Here is a 20,207-nt window from a genome sequence, read left to right on the forward strand (position 1 = left end):
TTTCCGGGCACATGTTTGCCGAATTAATAGTTCCGTATTTCCCCCACCTTGCACCGTCATAATCACGTAGCAGTATGATGGACATAATCACTTCTGGTGCTTTTAACTATAACTTCATTTTGAAGGCGTTTGCAAGTCTTACATCTTGGAAGAGGACAAGGTATTATGTTGGCAGTAGAATGAGGGTTTACTTTTACATGCACTAACATGTCCCTTAAGTTTCTATTACGGCGATACACAACTTTTGGTACTCTGGGAAACTCTTTCACTCATTGCTAGCTAATGTCGGATAATACTTGCGCAGGATATTGTTTATGTTTGGGAGTGCATTTGAGTATTTTGTTATATATGCTAGCGGGTGGTGGGCTGTGTTTTAGGGGCTCTTATAGCAAGTGCTGATTTTCTATGTAGTTGACACACTTTGTTGTAGACCTTGTTTAGGGCGCTTTGCGGGTAATTTCTTTCAGCTAATGCTTCCTTTATATTGCTGTATGGTGAACATAGTCACCGTTGTCACCACAAATCTTTCTTATACGCTTTGCCTATCCTGCAAATATCCCTTGTTTGCAGTGTCGCGGGTGATGACTAGCGTAATCTTGGCTATCTTGGTTTTCTGCAGAGCGCCATCTTTTTCCTCTTTCAATGGATACATTGATGTCTAGGAAGTTAATTTCGCTAGAACAATGATGCATGGTAAATTGAGTACTAGGGTGAAACTTGCTAAAATGGTCAATGGTGTTTAGTGTGCTTATGCCATGTTCCCATATAATAAATATGTCATCTATATAATGTAAATAGGTGCAAGGTTTTGCCATAGATCGCAAAAGTTCTGTTTCTAACTGTTCTGGTTCTAAGAGCCTTGAAGAAGACAAGTCCGCATGTTGAAACATCGCACCGCAACATTTTGTGTTCACGAATTTTTCATCTCTTCAAGCATCCACCTTCCCCTGAACTGCATATTTTATTTGTGTTTCAGAGACCAAAGTGTGTATGCTCACTTCCCAGTGTGAAAGGAAATGCACATCGGCATCAGTTAGAAATAGCATAAAAAACGTGAAAAGTCAAAGGAAAATAAGATGCAGAGGGAACAAGAGCTGTAAGGGTTCGCCATAAGACCTGTAAATAATTTAAAGTAGTACTGTGTATTCTTTGGGAGAGTGGTAAGCTGTCATCATACCTCTAGAACAGCCAAGAAAACAAGCGCAGCAGAATAGACCAGACGGACCAGCCATAAACTTAGTGCTGAACAATTGATCTGGTTGAGTGTTTTGTCACCCGCAAATCACCCGAAACGTCCGTGTTCTTCACCTTGACTTGGTCAGTGACCGCATCTACATCCTCAAATGTTTCCTTCCTATGCACACAAAATGTTAAAGAAAAAAAAGCTTTTGCAGAACAAGATCTCCTTTCTGTATTGCATACGACACCCGTCTTCGTGCAAGGGTCTTATTGTTTGCCTTTTCTAAAGTGTGTGCTTTATGCTTATTTCCTGCTCATTCCTGCCTGCAAGGGTTATGAAAGCATGAACTTGACTTCAAGGGACGAGGCAAAAAAGAAACAATGGAAAGCACGGCAAACACATTATTAACCTTGCTGCAAGTAGACTTGGAAAGAAAGGACTGCAGCTGTTTTTAGTTGACAAACATCATTATGATGGTATTTGTATTCTTCTGTAAATCTCAGCTTGGGGCAGCAGCAACACACAATTGGTGCCAGGGTGATTGTCTCTTCTTTGCTGTGCCATCATGCTGTCAGTTTCTGTAGTGTTTATAGCAAGCACTAAAGTACGATGAATGTTCTGTAAATATGTTGCTGCTACAGATGCTATGCTTTGAATTTGAGGCCTTGAAATGACCCTCCATTTGCAACTTTTACAGCAGAGCTGTGATGCTTGAGGTTTGCTGTGTGCCATAGATATAAAATTATTGACATCATGAACTGGCATGTGCTCTCTTTGTCCTCTTCTGCTTTGCTCCCAGAATGTGTGCCGATTTGTCCGGCGTGGGATGCAACAACTCCGATGGGTGAGAGAACAAGTAGAGAGAAATTCTCGGCGAGGCGAGATTTGAACCCCCGTACCCACGATTCGAAGGCGAGCTTTGTAACCACTCGGCTACCCAGGCACTCTAGCAGAGCATAGCATAGGCTTGTATAGTATAGTGTAGCAAAGGGATGAGAAAGGAATTGAGGAGGAAGATGGAAAGGAGGTAGAAAGCATAGCATAGAAAGAAAGACAAATGGAAACAAAGGGAAGAAACGTGGAAAGAGAATCAAAGAAAAAAAGAATAATAAGTAGAGTGAGAAGGAGATAGAAAGATGTGAGAACTAGAGAAAGAAAGAAATACATAAAAATAAACAGACAAAAAGGAAAAGGAGAGCAAGCATAGTGTACAATATAGTATGGCAAGGGGTGGGAAAGAGACAGGTGAAAGGGTAAAAGCCTAGCCAAGCCAGGACCAGCAGGTGCCCACCAGCTCTGCTGTAACCCAGCCTTGCGCGACTTTGTGCAAGCTGCAATTTTTTTTTTCATAAAAATTACCGTTTTTATATGTATGTGCTGGTCTTTCTTGGAGGGACATGATTTCAGTAATGTTACTTTGTCACTGTATAATCATACAAGCACTAACGATCTTGTCATGCTTTCTTTAGTTCTTCAGGTGCCAAATGATATTCTCTTATGTATGAGTGCATTTACATTATTATGTCTCACGGTAAACGGAACGATTATTTTATTGAGGTTGATGCTGGGACTGTTCGTACATTGTTGAAAATAACGTCGACATCCAGCCTTGAAGGATGCGTACACAAGAAGGAATGCATGAACACGCACGCTGGGAACATAGAACAATGCTCAGCGAAGCACATAGACGTGCATATACGAAGCCGCCCAGGTTGTGTGCAATTACGTTCTCTTGTGTAAGCGTCCTTGAAGGCTGGGCGTTGTTCCTTCGAACAATTTTAGTTAAATTGTGTAAACTATGTTTATTGTAAAAAATAAAGCACTCTTCATAAGTGAAACATTATGTCTCTGTGATATAATTTTGCTTTCGCGTGGTGCAACTACTAATTTAAAATCTAATTTAATTTAATTAAAGTAACCAGTTGATCACTTAACACCAGTATTGTGTTTGTGTTCTCCATAATACATTGAGCAGGGCTGTAACTAAGGGGGTGTTGAGGGGTACCACCATTTGCTAAAGTTAGCCGTTCTACACACAAACACCCCCCCCCCCCAAAAAAAAAAAAAAATCCTGGGTACGGTCGTGACATTGAGGGCCAATATTTGTGGTTTACAGTAAGTTATGCCTATTTTTGTAGCGTGGTAGCTCGTATGTTTTTATTGTCATAAGCGCTAAACGGATTTTTTAGTGAGTCGTATTTTTTTCTTTTTGCTTTTGACAAGTGGATTAATGAAAAAAAAAAAGAGGTTCGAGATCGAATTTTGAACTTCGCGCCGAAATGCCAACTGCCATTGAGCATGACGTCGCAAATTTCAACACATTTTCTCCTCTTTTTCAACGGCCGGTTTCTGCCTATCAAATATTTCGAGGCCTGAGCAAGGGTGAAAAAGTTAGACCAAGTTCTCTCTGTTCCACACCTTGATTTCAGCCAAATGGCCAAGGAGCATTTTACACAGTAAGAATTTTGTCCCCACGAGAAAAAGTCCTCTTTTTTAGGAATTTATGGTTGGCCTCCGCTAACGAACCGATCAAAAGCGTTCAAAAATCCCGATTTCGGTTTCGGTTTCCTGTGCGTAGCGCCACCTGCTTCCTGCGGCAAGTGCATGGCGGCTTCCTGTTTACATTTTTGAACTCCGCATGCTTTCAACTTCCAAGCTTGACGCTGTTGTTCATGACATTGTGAAAAATATATGGATATATATGGGTGGTGATGATATTTAGCATCATCCGGAAAGTCAAGCATCGATATTTGGTCTACGACAATTTGCCTACTGGTCATCAAAGGTAAGCAAAACGCCACAGCATCCTGCACGGTCTTACGCGGCCCGCGTAGAAAGGCGAATATGTTTTGCTTTCACGGCTACCGCTGTCCTCGCATGTAGGAATGGCACGTGAGCTGCGCAAACACGGACCTGAGAGAACCAGACGACGCGTCGTCTTTACTGTTCTCGTTCGACGAATTTCCTCATTTCGCGATCGATTCATACGAACTAGCGCAGCTTCCTGTCGTTCGTTGTCTCTATGTTCACTTTTCGCTGGATTCTGATCGCATTCGTTCGTCCTCATCGTCAGTTGCACAGCGCATAGCATATTGCTTGGTTCGTGCAGAAGAGCACAGCTTCTGGCTTAATGACCCGCCATCAGATGGGCCCGTGATAGCATAACTGCCTAAAAATGGCGTTGACATGTGTTCTGCACCGCAAGAAGCCATTGAGAATCGTGCCACTGCAGAGACCTCTCGGCGTCCCACCGTCTGCTGTCGCTACTGTACTGGCGTCAACCATTGCTGTATTCTTCTCGGTGCACCCATGACAGAGACCAACTTCTGTTTGCTCAGCACAAGTGCGCAGTTACGACCATGCGGACAGCAGCTGTAGCCGGCGATCTCGAGCGGACATGAACGCGGTGGTTTGAAAAACACAGACGTACATTTAATTTGCTTTATTTTTACCGGTGCATAAATTAGCACGTACGCGTGCACAACTAAAAACCCCGCGAAATAGGGTGGCCTTTACTCATTTATTCACAGTGACACCACAATGGAAGCCAATCAGATTGTTTTCACGAATGAAATTGTCCGCCAAGCGAATATTTAGAGCCTTTAGACAACCTGTAATCACAAGGACCAGGCAAAAATGCATTTGTGCAGAACCGTCTATCTGTTCTATTATTTCTTTTATAAGTTATATAGAAAATAGGGATTTTCTATGGTCTTGGAGATGTTAGCCTGGTTTATTGGCCTGGCACTGAAGGTACTGGGTGATTACCATGGTATATACATTGATCAACATATTCACAAATGTGCAGTTATGTATACAACCTGTCATGATAGTCTAGTGGTCATGGTGCTCAACAGCGGACTCAGAGGTTGCAGGGTCAATTGGCCGTGACGGCCACATTTTGATGAATAAAAATGCGAGAGACCTGTGTACTTAGATTTAGGTGCACATTAAAAACACTATAATAATTGTTGGGGTTTTACGTCCCAAAACCACAATATGATTATAAGGGACGTCGTAATTAAGAGATCCAGAAATTTTGACCACCTGATGTTCTTTAACGTGCACCTAATCTAAGTACCCAGGCCTCTAGCATTTCGCCTTCATCGAAATGTGGCCGCCGCAACCAGGATTCCATCCTGCGACCCTCAGGTCCGCAGTCGAACACCATAACCACTAGGCTGCCGTGGCAGGACGTACGTTAAACACCAGATGATCAACATCTCCGGAGCCCTCATAATCACAGTCTGAGTCTTTATTTCAGACATGCATACAAAAAAATACATGACTGAGGAGGAGGGAAAAAAGCCGCACAGTCGCGGCTTGACGTTCGCTTTCCCCCGTAAACATCGGTACTGCGGTATGCACGAAAACAAAATAGCACAGGCTAATGTTATTGCAGAAAAAACACGGTGCACAATAAAATGCGTAATACTACAAATACATTATATCTCCAGATATACTCAAATAAAGTTGCGTACACAAAATATAATTAAGGTGGTGGGTAAATGCACACATTAACGGAATAAGTTTCGAAGAGAGTTAAAGGAATGTTCGCGTATCGAGGTGTGAGAAAATCCAAACTTGTTAAGCAAAAAGGCAGGGCTTGAAAGCCGTAGTTAGTACATGGGTGAGGCACAGACCAGTACCGTGGTGCCTTGTAAGGTAGTAAAGAATGTTGGTGTGGAGGCTAGCGACTTCACATAAGAACAATATGCCGTGTTCAATCTGTGATTTGTAGAGCTGTAAAAGACGATGATGGTACTATTGCACTCAGTATGAGCTACATCATGCGAGCACGTGGCCAATGCTCTGCAAGGTTGTACAGTGGCGCCGATTATGGCATATGTTCGAGTTATCAGGAGAGAGTTTGGCTGTCCCGGCGAGCGCGCATCCCCTCCACTTGCTTTCACCTCGCCCTCGTTTTGCCCTGAGGTGATATCAGCTTCGAAAATGATAACTTCGAGGGTGAAAGCAAGCAAGGGTGGGGGCGATGCGTGCTCGCACGAGCAGCCAAACTCTCTCCCGATAACTCGAAAGTACGCTGTGATCGGCGCCGCTGTACAAGCTTGCAGAGCACTCGGCCGCGCAATAGTACATGTTGGTTAAAGGGGTACTGACACCTTTTTTCGAAGGCGAATTTACTCTGCTATACAAATCTCCTGTATGCATAGATGGTCTGAGCAAGTGTGAAGCTCAGCAAATGCCGATAAGGTATTTTAATTTGATATTAAAGTTAATTTTTCCATGGCGCACCTACTGACATCGACATTAGCTTGACATCAGGCTACAGCACAAATTCCGGTGACTTCACGCAGCAGTCTGGCTAGTTGTGATGACGTTAGGTACCAAAACTTCCAAGATGGCCGCTTGTGCGTCACCAATGGAGCCACGGTGCGGAGCGACCGTGGAAACGTCACTATATATTGTGCAAGCATGTGACAAGAAGCTCATACTGTGTTGTGATGTCAGGGTACAGTACGAACTGAAACTAGCTTTTAAAAACATACTGTAATTACTTTTTCAGGGCGCACTCGCGCTTAGCACCACCTTTTCTAGGCTCTTGAGGGCTTGACCCTTCATTTGACGCCAAAAAAACGACAACTGAAAATATTCGTGTCAGTACCCCTTTAAGTGCATGATATGATAGGTGGTAAACAGTGGTTCAGAGTGCATTCTGTAAGGCACGTCAGCAATCGCTCTAAGCATTTTTCTGCATTGAAATTAGTTTACTAATATTTGTTTTTGTTGAACTTCCAATATGCAGTATTTTAACAGTGATTCAAACAGGGCTCGGTACAACGTAAGCTTTGCCTTTTTCTGGCAATAGATGCTGGAATTTTTTCAAAACGCCAACTACACGTGCAAGCTTACTTTGAAGATGTTCTGTGTGACTATCCCATAGCATGAATTCATTAAAGTAGACTCCAAGCATTCTGTGTTAGTAATTTCTATGGCATTCCCTCCTAAGGTAAGTGTGGCTCTGACAGAAATAGCTTGATTTTTTGCTCTGAAAAATGTTGCTTTAGTTTTATTGGAGTTAATAAGAAGGTAATTATTACATCCAGTCACAATTATCAATCGTTTCGCATCTACAGGTGTGACCTAAAGCCCCTCCATGCGCTTTCCGCCGGCTAGGTTATGTAGTGCCAACTCATCCTCCCCCTCTCCCTTTACATCGGTACCCCACCCAGCGGAAGCCGAAGTGCTGCCATTATGTTTCTGCTGCTTTTCTGGTTGGTGCACCCACCCCATGCCCGCCCATGCCCTCGCAACGCAGAAACACCGAGCAAAAACTCACTAGGCGGCACGCAGTTCTGAGACGAACCACAAAACAACACTTGCGAAACTGAGAAGGAAATTGTATTTGCTTTCTCGTGTGCACATTCGCGTGCAGAAACAATGGAAGGAAAAAGCAGAAAGAAGTGGCTCAAGAACTTCCTTCCGGGAGCTCCGAAACCAGAAATGGGCGGCGGCAACGAAACATGGATAGTGCTATTTAAAAAAACGGCAGCAAACGCGATGGAAGGGCTTTAGTGTGACCTAGTTGGTTTGGTATCGTGCTTTCACTCCAAGATGGTACATTTGAAATGCAAGACAGCAAAATTAAGCAATTGGGTATTGATTTATTTCTAGAAGCGATCGAAACAGTACCACACAAAAACCATTTAAAAGCAACATTCCATGGAAAGCAACTTCCCAACTTGCTTAAAAAAGATTTTAATGTGCTCACATGTTCGCAATCACGACAAGAAGCTTCAGAAAGAAATTCCACGCACTTCCGAAGGCGCAGTGTCATGCTCCTGGTGTGACAATCTGTAATTACTGCTGACGCATGTATAACAGCCAAATCCAAATTCTACTCCTGGATACCGGCTATTAGATATTAATTGCAATGTAGCTTTGGAGTACTTGGTGACATAATGCACTGACTGGAAATTGTTAAGAGTAGGCTCGACCATACAATCAGTAGCAAACTGCATTTTTCTCAGTTCTGCTGTGGACTTGCCTTTTTTAGAAAGAAAATGCCACATATGATCCATGCCATGTGCAGCATGAGGGTTCTTGCTTTCATGTGATCACACACTGAATAGATGGGCATTCCTTATACAGCTGAACCCTTTATAAGAAACACACACCTGGGAATAGTTATTTCTCATATAAGGTGCTCTTATAAGCGGGTACAATGTTCTCATTTTCTGATCAACCCTATTTTGATGTGGGCACGGTGGTGTCTTTTACAAAGGGGTTCAAGTGTAATCGCCAAAACTGATGATCATCATGTGCATCGATTTGGGAACTCCAAATTAATTTTGACAATATGGCATCACATGGACCACATGGTTCGTCAACGTGCACCTAAATCGAAGTGCACGGGTGGTTGCAACCTCAAGCTTAGCAGCATGACACCTTATCTTCCAAGCTACCAAGGGGCATGACATAATTGAGTGACACTTGTTGGTGGGCTAGTCATTTTGTACTGCTTAAACAAACCACAATACAATCGTGATTTAGAGAATAAAAAAAAAGGAATCGGGAGGGGAACAAGCAATGAGAGTGCTTCTCTTCTCTAGCTTGTTTCTCCGAACTCTTTCTTTTTTTAAGTGCTAAGTCACCATAGTAATATGATCTGTTTAGACAGTGATGATTGACTAACATGTAAACGCACACATAAACAGTAGAGGAATGAGCAATGATGATCGAGTAAAATGAGGAGACTGTTGATATGCAGGCTGCTAGAAAAATTGCTTTCACTGGTGGATCTGATGTGGTCCTCATTTCTGTGGCTGGCACATGAAGAAGGTTGTGTACTGTTCTATCTACCACAGCTGAACAAGCTTGCACCAGAGCGCGTGCATGGTCATTTTTACATGAAAGTGTCTGTTCACCTTTCCAGCTTGCAGATATTGAACAGCTGATGGTGCGACAAGAATCCCAGTATCTTCCTTGCTGTACATTTTGAAACAATTCTTGAACATACAATTTCCGTCGTGAAGTGGTACATCCTTTGGTCATCCTACTGTGTTGCTCCTGAAATGCCAATAAAGATTACAATGTAGAAAATTTGCTTGTTTTATTTTATTTGAAGACATCATTCAAAGTGTCCAGGCTCTAAAATTCATATTGACCGAGCATTACTGAACCAAGGTGCCCAAGACCAATTAAGAACTTACAATTTAAAGCCATAACCGAATAAGCATTCTAAAAAACTTGGAGGATGCTTGAGTTATGCCTTCAAGAGAACGCGATAGCGTAATCGAGGCCCGTGCGCATTGCCTTCAACCGTGCCGCAAGGAAAGGATTGTCTGTGCGGGTAACATTGGCCGTTTCAAACTATGCTAGAATGCCTACTTTGCAAGTACAGTTGCGAAGTGCCCACTACGCCATAATTCTTCCTTTTGCAAATCAGCAAAGTACCCACTGTGTACATATGGAGGTGTGCGTAAGGTGCCACACACCCTGCACAACTGCACACTTTGTAATGGGTGGGAAGTTTTAGACCACCATTGCACCATTCTCATGTTTTGACACCAGGTGCGATTCTATGATTCTGTCACGCAATATTACATGCGTTAAGGAGACTCCAACTACTTGACATTTCTGTAGCGTTTTTTACGAAGCAGTTTCAAGCACTGACGTGGCTCCGTGATAGGACACCTGCTTGCCGCACAGAAGGCCTGGGTTCGATCCTCATTTGGACCGAAGATTTTTTTATTATTTATTTAATTGCATCTATCTCGAATTTTCGCACACGGACAACGCTGATTTTTCGGTCACCACCAACGATGCTGACGCCAGAATTTCTGCAATACAAGCTCTTTAATACTATTGCGTTAAAACTATTTCCCAAGGCTGTGAAATAAAACCATGTTTTACGTCAACTTTGACAACAGCAGTATGCGTGGGCACATAGTGCATGTTGACTTTGGGCAGCAGCTTGTTATCCGGAGTTTTTAGCAAATTTTTAACATTAATTTTTATGCATGTGACCGTTCAGTGACAATGCCCATATGTAGTAGCATAATAGGGTTTCATTGGAGAACAATGGATGCCCCACAGCGGTGTGGTTGCAGATGTTGGCAGCCAGCCGCTTTTGTGTTTTGAAGAATGCTGAAGCAAGGAAATACATTTTTTTCCAACAAGATCTGTGCACTGATTGATTGTGCCACTTAAAGGTCCCATTCTTGCACATACATAGGTACCTTTGACCATGTATTGGACATAGCCTTGGACACATTTTAATATGGTTTCAAACTAAGCACGAGTGCCTGAGTTAGCAACACCTTGTGACATCATCATTGGTACGATGCATTTAGTGGCTGCTCAAGCTCACTGTGACAGTTCACCTGTTCTGCGAGTACACACTCTAAGAAAAAATCGAGTATTTGGGGAGTATTTCTGCCACACAACTATAATCGTCATCTGGCTTGCTCACGTTTTCTTTCTTGAAAACCTGGCTTTCGTCACTCTCCTGTTAACTCTTTCAAGCACAGAAGTTGGCTTTGCTTTAAATTTTGAATTTTAATGCTAAAATTATGATAAAAGGTCACAAATAACACATTGAACGCACGAAAAAAAAATTACGACTAGTAACAAAGTTCCCGGGAGGTGGTCACCGCTGATGACCACCGTGCCGGAAGGGTCTGTGGTCCACAATATGTAACAACTGGTCGTTTTCAGTGTAGCAGCATACTTTGCGCTTTGCACAGAGGAGGTCACTTCTTGTGGAATTCCGAAAAACAGTTTTTTTCCTTTCCAAAGGCAGAGTTGCACGTTGCATGTTTGACACATCCAAACTGTTCGAGATGGGTGTGCCTTTCTGCTACAGTTCGCACACTTTCGTGGTGAACACCTTGTTGGCTGATGGTTGGACGCTGCTGTACGAATGGCGAAGTCCACAAAGGATTTGAATTTCTTTCGTTTGGCCCCTGCGCCAACAGATGACTTACGTTTATCTGTAAGATCTATAAGAGCTTGGACAGTCATCTGTCGGGCTAAATTTCTAAAATCTTTCAAGGTCATCTTTTCGGAACCAGCACGTTCCCGTAAAATGATGCATGCGTTGACAACACTGCAGTCAAGAATTAAAAAAATATCTGGTGCCACCACTTGCGTGATTTCCAATCCACCTCATACTTCCATTTCATCACCCTTCCTCCCTCCCGTAGCCCTTTCATGCACGGTGGTCAGCGTAGGTAACCACCCTGAATAAAGTCGCTGTACAGAATGAAACTGATCCGAAGCGCATTTTTACTTGCACAGCCAGCAAGAAGTACTCTTCCGCTGCGTGTTACACCAAAAAAAGTTCGCGTGCAACCTCACGTACCTCTGCGCCCGTATAATCTTTCAGGGTACAGCGCGGGAAACCGCATGCTTGTTGCAAAATTTTTTCTTGTAGGAAAAAAGGTGCCCTGGATAACTAGCGCCATCTGGAGCATCTTCATAAACGACTAAAAGGGCAAAGCAAACACGTATTCACTCGCTCAACCTCTAGATGTCACTGCTAAAAATGTTGAAAGGGTGGTCACCGTAGGTGACCACTGTGCCGGAAAGAGTTAAGAATTCTATGCCACACTGATAACGCACGTGCCGTTCGTGACCGGGAAGTGCCGGGACCGCGGTGATAGCGCGAGGTGGATGACGATTATAGTTGCGTGACGGAAATACTCCCCAAATACTTGATTTTCTCTTAGAGTGTAGTCGATGTCAATGACAGACACGTCACAGCGCACACTGGCGCATGCCATGGGCTATCGTCATTCACCTCCCTTGCTTTGTTCTGGGGCTGCTTTCTAGATGGTTCTGGCTGCTTATGCCAGCGGTATTTTAAACACTGCTAAAAATAAATGAACTGGACAACACAGGAAGACCAGACCAGACGTCAACAGAACTGCTTATTCTGCAGTGTCCGCCTCAGCTCAAAACACAAAGAATAGAGATGATGATGGCTATGTACAAGTGAGAACTAATTTCCCCCCTCTTCGAAGCGGCCAGCCTGGCCACAGCTCAAAGATCGGCTGAACGAGTAATAAAAGGCTTGATGTGGGGGACGTGAACAATTCCGTGCTACGACAGCGGTGGTCAGTGATGGACTGAAGTGGGGTGACGAGATAGTTCACTGGGGAAGTTTGTCGTAGAACGGTGTATGAGCCAATGTACTGTTGAAGAAATTTCTCGCAAAGTCCCGACGTTCGAACCAGGGCCCATAGTAAGACATCATCTTTGGCATGAAAGGCCATGTCACATTGTTTACTATTGCAGCGATGTTTGTGTTCCTCTTGAGTAGCTTCCATGTTTCGACGAGCAATTCTACTTAGGACTACCTGTCCTAAGTAGTATTCCTTTACAACTTCCAGTGTCTCACCACCTATCGCAAAGCGCTGTTCTCTGCCGACATTGTTCCACATTACTTTAGTTTTATGCATATCAATTTTCAGACCTACTCTTCTACTTTCCGTATCCAGTTCAGTAATCGTGAGCTGTAATTCGTCTCCCGTTACTCATCAATGCAATGTCATCAGCGAATCGCAGGTTACTGAGATACTCTCCATTAGCTCTTATCCCTAATTCTTCCCAATCTATGGCCCTGAAAACCTCCTGTAAACACGCGGTGAATAGCATTGGAGAGATCGTGTCTCCCTGCCGTACGCCCTTCTTTATTGGGATTCTGTCGCTGTCTTTATGGAGGACTATAGTGGCTGTGGATCCGCTGTAGATTTCTTCCATTACGTTTATATAGGCTTCGTCGATGCTTTGATTCCGCAGTGCCTGCATGACTGCTGATGTCTCCACCAAATCAAATGCCTTCTCGTAATCTATGACGGCTGTGTATAGGGGTTGGTTGTATTCCGCGCATTTCTCTATCCCCTGATTGATAGTATGAATATGGTCTGTTGTTGAGAAGCCTGTACGAAATCCTGCCTGGTCCTTTGGTTGATTGAACTCTAATGTCTTATTAATTCTGTTAGCAATTACTTTTGTAAATAGCTTGTAGACAACGGACAGTAATCTAGGAAGAATGCCAACATGATCTTGATTCATAAGAAAGGGGACGTCAGGGACATGAAAAATTACAGGACCTACACTGATTGATGATCGTTCTCAAATACTTTCTGTTTGTCCGCATGCCTTTGCAGATTGTCGCCCTACAGGAGAATAAAATAAGGACAGCTGGTCGTGTGCTGGCACGTGGTGGAGCAGATCTCAACCACTCCGCACACTTGGTCTCTGTTGCCAACAGCGCACTCAATGGAGCTCGACCCGTCGAGTGCGTTGCGGCCGCCAGCGATGGCATTATACGAGTTGAGGAGGCAAAGCAGTGGCAAGAAGAAGGGTATAACTATAATTGCCCGTAGCTGCCTTGATACACGGTGCGTCGTTTAATTCGTGGTGCGAATGATTTGATGATGCTGTAACCTGAACGCTGACAAAATTTCAAAAACCGTTTCAGGGTACCTTTACAGTCAAGTGTGGCTCTTATCCCATTCGAAATTATCTTCGTGAATATTTTGTACAATGCTGAGGTTGATCTGTCTGTAGTTATTCAAGTCTCCCTTTTTTGTATCAGTAAAATATTGGTGTTTTTCCAACTCTCTGGTACATACATTCCAATTCTTGCATCTTGCCGTATGACCGTGGTATCATTGTGGCGTCACTCTCGGCGCTCCCGTGAAAAAGACGGCGGCCGAATCATCCGCTTGAGCACTGCAGACAAGCGTGATTCAGACTGTACGACAGTACCAATAATCGCGAAGTTGACAACTAAACATCGCCCACCGCACCGTTAGAATAAAACGCTAAGTCGCTTCTTTAGCTGTTTCTTGTTTACAAATACCAGGTCTTCATATGCTCCCGTCGCCCAACAGAATTATACGATTTATCACCGCAGGGCAAGGTATGTAAGAATTTACCTTGAATTAGCGAAAGTGAGCGCATTTCCTACTAGTTGATCAGATAACATCCGTAGTAGTAATCACTTAGGCCAAGAGGAAAATTGGACGAGTTGGTGCAAGTTAACCATGTCGAACTGTAGTGCGTGAGAACTCACGATCGGTACTCACTCGCGCAGCAAACATTTCCTGCTCGCGCAGCGATCGTTGGTGAGCCTCTTGTGCCCCAGTTCGAAATGTTTATCACGCTCCGAATCCACATCGTAAGAACGACAGCATATTGTCACGCTTTCTGGTATTCAATTGATAGACTCGGCATTCTAGCTGACAGAGACAAAGCTCGCAATAATGGAGATCACTACTTACTCAATTGTGGCAAGGCAGCGCAATGCAGCATCCTCGCCTTCGACGTCCAGATGTTGTTCGAGGCAGCCACGACGAAGTTGCTACGGAGCACCGGTTCGCGTACTACGTTGTCGAAACGAAAGCTGCCCGACTCGCGGTCATCGTCGTCGGTGTAGAGACAGGAGACGAAAGCCCAAGCCCGTTCAAGTAGTTCAAGCGTGCATCAGCCGGTGGAGCGACCGTTCCAAAAAGCACCGCCAAAAACTAAAGAGAGATTTCGTCCCTAGGTCACCTAGGTACCTAGGTGACGGCAACAAAAGGATTCCCCGACAGCCGTCACGAGAGGGCCACCCAAACGCTATAGCCGAAACATTAATAAACAGGAGTTTATCGTAAGGCTTTTCTTGTTGTACAAAAAGCAATGATTTCTTTTATTGTACCCAGACGTAGCACTAGTTAGCGTGTTCGCCCTTTACCAGTTTTTTTATTATAAAACCGCGCAAAACCGGAACTTCCGCTTGTGTACCGTTTAGGCTACGGAAACACGCCGAGCGCGCTGGCGCACTGTAATTACATATGTGTTACTAGGAGCTGGGTTTTTGTGATGTAACGGCGTCAGTGTTCGAGGGGTAACCACAAGCTAACGTGGAACGCACTTATATTCTCTTTACATAAGCACACATCCATCACGCGAACATTTGGCCAGAAGGAGGATTCGCAAGCATTAACCTACGTGGGCGACGTGGGGAGCGACTAAAAAGCCACCAAAACATGCCCGCGTTGCCAGACCACTTTTTGGTGCTGTCCCTAGGAAATTCCAAGCGAGATGTACCTAGCCTAGTCCCGTTGCTCTACGTGCGTGCGAGACGTTGATCATGCGATTTAACCATGGAAATGCAGGTGGCTTGATTTAATGGACGCACGGATAAGGTGCATACTTGCTGCTTTCTTTGAGAAGGGCCACTTTTTGACTAAGGGGCACGCAGTTCGCAAGGCGGGGGAACGGGGGAATCAGTTTTGTTTCAGCTCAATGCAGGGGCGTAGCCAGAAATTTTTTTCGGGGGGGGTTCAACCATACTTTATGTATGATCGTGCGTGCGTTTGTATGTGTGCGTGCCTATATACGCAAGCAAAACTGAAAAATTTCGGGGGGGGTTTGGACCCCCCCAACCCCCCCCCCCTTGGCTACGCCCCTGGCTCAATGATACAGTGTATTAGGTTTCATTTTTGTGTTAACCTTGCTGGCGTATCAAGCGCATTAGTTTACGAAGCTGGTTCTTTTTGGACGACGAAGTTTGAGACATGATCGGAACTTGTTTTGTGGTTCCAGAAAAGCCAGCTTTTCCCAAAAGGTGCCTTAGAAAAACGTTTAGCTCCAATATATTCCGTGATATATAGTCACCGAATAATCAATATTATGCTTGTTTTAAACAAATGCTTGCGGCGATCGAGCAACCACGCGAACGAGCGTCACGCCGAAGCCGGCCTCCCTACTTGGAGCACAGTATGTGTGTACTAGGCGCAGCGATGCAGATTGCTCAGGGGCGTAGCCAAGGGGGCGGGGGGTTGGGGGGGTTCAAACCCCCCCGAAATTTTTCAATTTTGCTTGCGTATATAGGCACGCACACATACAAACGCACGCACGAACATACATAAAGTATGGTTGAACACCCCCCCCCCCCGAAAAAAATTTCTGGCTACGCCGCTGAGATTGCTTATTTTCTCATCAGATCAGTGGAGTTCCCGGTGCCTACCGAACACATCGTGGTGATGGATCTAGGCCATCCTCAACCGCTATATGTATGTCGCATATGCATGCATGGCTCCCATCGCATGCGTGCGGTATCAAGCTGATATATGAAACATCATTGTGAATAACTTTTTTTGCCTAGCTGTTCTTTATGAAATATTTTTTTTTTCACGTGCTTTTCACATATCCTATCATCAGTGAAAAGGAGTAGCCGGTGCTATACAGAAGCACCAACATCTCCTAAATATCGTATAATAAAAAAAGTATTTGTTTACGCCAGGAAAATCAATGCTCCTCACCACATAATGCTTCGCTGAACCGACCAATGTGTTACGAATGCACACTGTCGGCTAAGTGTATATACAGTAAAGCTCGCATGCATCGGAATCAAAGGACATCGCTAAATAGTTCGATATACTTGTAATTAAAATGCATAAAATGCCTGCCTAAAGCTTAAATATAGTTGGTACATGTCTTGATATATGCTGAGCATGTGCAGCTCAATGAAACGAAGACAAGAGAACACATAAACGACATAGCCTAGTCTATGTCGTTTATGTGTCTTCTCATATATATATATATATATAATATATATATATATATATATATATATATATATATATATATATATATATATATAATATATATATATATATATTCATGCGTCTCGGATACTCTTTCCGGCAACTAATTGCAGCCACAGGTAGCAAGCTTCACAGCGTGGCATTTAGTTTTCGTCGCATTACACCCCTGTGTAGCGGTAAAACTTACAAAGCAATTCCTTCATTGTGGAGCGCAAAGAAATCTGTGCTGCGCACGCCGCCCATATTTTGACTCGTACCCTGCTTGTTTACGCCATGCTTGCACTGCCCCTTGGATTCAATGCACTATATTTACATTATATATACGTGCTACAAGATGACAGATTCACTATAGTCAGCTTTATGTCATTGCAGCTGTGTTATGCCAGAAAGCATGTACTGTGCATCGATGATTCGTTGTGCAGCGAAGCCCACCAGCAGGGAAATCGTAACTGCCACATACGTTACCTGATGCTTTGTCTTCTTTACTTACAAAAAAGGCGCCGACGCAGCCTCCAGTCACCGTACGAGCACCCAAACGTCTAATAAATGCGAAAGTGCATAGCAAAGGTTTCTTCAATTCTTCTACCCCCAGGCAAACGAATTAGCAGCAACCCTCTACATTAGAGAACAGACCAAGTCACTTCTTGGAATAGCTTGGAATAGTGTCATGGAGAAACTTAATTATGCCAACAGAAATTATTACAAGATACCAATGAATCACGTGGCCTGAATTCAGCGTGATCGCATAGTGTCAACTTGCTGCACAATTGCGACGAGGCGCCGCTACGGATGTCTACTTCAAACGCCAGCTGCTACATTTCAGGTCAAATAATAAATGGGCTGATGATGGATTTCTTAGCGCTGCTGGTTGTCTCAAGAATCTATAAATTCAAGCGAATACTCGCGAGGTAACATAAAGCAGGGCATACACAGACATTTTAACGCAACGTACGCTCTCGAGTGCCTCAAGTTTCACCTCACTTGACGACCGTCGGGCACATCGGATTCGAAGGGGATCGCGAAATAATTCGATATATCCATTATTACAAATGGAAAATACGCCTGTAAGCTTTAATATGACTGATTCCTTTAAGTTGCTTCGAAGCCGTAAATGTATTATCAACCACTTTGCGGCAGCGAATCCTTCTCGGCCACGAAGGGCTAGAGCTTCACAGCGTGACGTTTAGTTTTCTTCGCATAACGCCACTGTACAGCTGTGAAGCTTAACAAGGCAAATCCCTCATTCTGGAGCGCACTGAGTTATACCAGGCGCTTACATCGGAACACCACTGATACCTTGAAGCGTGAACTTGTTGGCTAGATGGTTCAACCTAACTTAAGGGAGCAGCGCGAAAGACAGGGACAGAAAAGGCACACATACACCCACACGTAGCGCAGTATGTGTGGTTGTATGTGTGCCTTTTCTGTCCCTGTCTTTCGCGCTTCATCCAAATTGACAGCAGAGTCGATGTCTCAGCAATCTCAGTCATTTCTAAGCGAACACTCGCGAGGTAACACAACAAAGCATGACACAGATAGACAAAATCTTTAAAGACAACGCCATCATGTGCCTCTAACAGTTTCAACTCGGCCTCTCGTTGCTCTCGTCTGCTCTCGCCAACTTGACTAGGGAATTTTTGGGTACACCACGGCGCTAGTTTTGCTCGGCAGCACAAGGTAGCCAACATGAAACATGCTTACACACCGCTAACATTGGGCGATGTTTAGGTGGCTTTTTAGTCTCGTGCGGCGACGTGTGCCATCAAGGCAAGCGCAGCGCACACAGCCTCGAAACGAGGTAGCTCGCCCTCTCTGACTAGACGCATAAAAAAGTAAAGCAGCCGCGTCCTTCGGTGTTTCGGTTTCGGTTTGGTCGGATTTCAAAAGAGTTACATCTTGCTTCTGCCGCAATTTCTTCTTTTCGTAACTATTTGTGTTGAAGCTACGTCAAGGAGGTAGAAAGTAACAGGCTTTTGTAGATGCGCTGGGAAAGCAGGAAAAATTGTAGGTACACTGCCAGGCCATCTGCCCTGGTCGTCTGCCCCGTTCTGTCGAAGCAGCATTTTGCGAAGTGAATAGAGCAGAGGTGGTTGGTTGGTTGTTCCTTGGCAACCTGGCGCAACCCACCGCGGGGGATCGGCCATGAAACGGGCGGCACCTTATTTTAGAGATAAAATTGTTTTACATGGAGCAAAGGTGGTCAGAGCTGGTCACCGTCCTTAGCTCTCTAACCACTTCTTCGACCGGCACGTCCCAGGTAGAACGCTGCGCGCAGTCTTTTGGAAACATGTAACACGGGATAATCACGTCATGGAACGGTGCGTTTGCCAATTCCTCGATAAACATGCATCAAATTCGATATCCATGCACCGGATAAATATGCATGCACGCCGTCAGTCTTGACTTGCAAGAAAACACCAGAAAGCTCGGAATTCTAAGGGCGTTCAGACTTCCTACTCGTACCAATAATGCTGCTCGGTACGTCCCGCTAGACTGCACCCCATTATTTGGTACTTCGTGCATACACTTAAAAATCACGTACAACGTCGTGTCAGCGCACATTTAAAGAGTAAAATTTTCGTCGATACAACTGTACGCATGTATTACATGTATGCGCACCTTTCAAATTGTTTCCAGTTTAACAGCATGCACGGAAAAACAGACAATCGTCAGCGAACGAAGTGAGGACACTTACACGTGAAAAGTGATCCCAGGCGTCTTCTTATTGCGATTTGCAGCCATAAGCGACGCACGAAGTCACCATGGCCTCGTAAAATGTTTAACTGCTTTACAAAAGCATGCCACCGTCCCCAAAGACAACTGCGACGGCGGGCAACGGCGCGCACTCCGTCGTCTGCTTCCGAGTTTTTCCTTTTGCAATAGGTGGTATTCACCCCCGAGCAACCCTGTTCTCCCGCAGCATACCCGCATGGCATGCCGGGAAGGCACTGCTTCCGGTGTTCTGTGCCGCCATATCTGAGGCCGTGACCCCCATGTGTTCCTCTGCGCGATACGCGAGTTAAGCCGTTTTTTTGCGCCCGCCACCCAAATCACGGGTAATTGCGCCGTATTTGGGTACAGCAATCGCACAAAATCGGAGAGTGACACGCGTGAGAACGCAAGAACGGTTAAATTTTATTCGTTGCCGAACGTTATTCGCGGTCAATGTAGCCGTGCTCTGAAGGTCTCGGCGAAGCGTCGTGACGAATGTTTCAGCCGCCTTCGCCGCGCTCCAAAGGCTCTGTGGTAAGCGCCTGAGAGTGGTTTACCTGCGAATAGAAACTCAGTTGAGTTCATATTCTGACCGCTGTGTATAAAAAAGGAGGAAAGCCGCGAACGAAACACGAAAAAAAAAAATCGCGTTGACACAGTAAATGCATTCAGATTCTGCCGCACTGCACTGGCGAAAACATCTGCGAAAAGCATGACACAGTAAAGTACTCAACGTCAGACTGTCC

The 20,207-nt window shown here is 44.5% G+C and overlaps 1 long non-coding RNA gene across 1 annotated transcript; it reads left to right on the top strand.

Annotated features, from left to right (window-relative positions):
* The first annotated feature begins 3,756 nt into the window (after nucleotides 1-3,756).
* On the top strand, nucleotides 3,757-9,234 carry LOC119372374 (uncharacterized). The gene is made up of 3 exons (XR_005179516.2): nucleotides 3,757-3,965; nucleotides 7,011-7,151; nucleotides 9,078-9,234. It is a non-coding gene; the product is annotated as an uncharacterized LOC119372374 (long non-coding RNA).
* Nucleotides 9,235-20,207: the final 10,973 nt, after the last annotated feature.

The sequence above is a fragment of the Rhipicephalus sanguineus genome, chromosome 10, assembly GCF_013339695.2.
Source record: "Rhipicephalus sanguineus isolate Rsan-2018 chromosome 10, BIME_Rsan_1.4, whole genome shotgun sequence".
Lineage (NCBI taxonomy): Eukaryota > Metazoa > Arthropoda > Arachnida > Ixodida > Ixodidae > Rhipicephalus > Rhipicephalus sanguineus.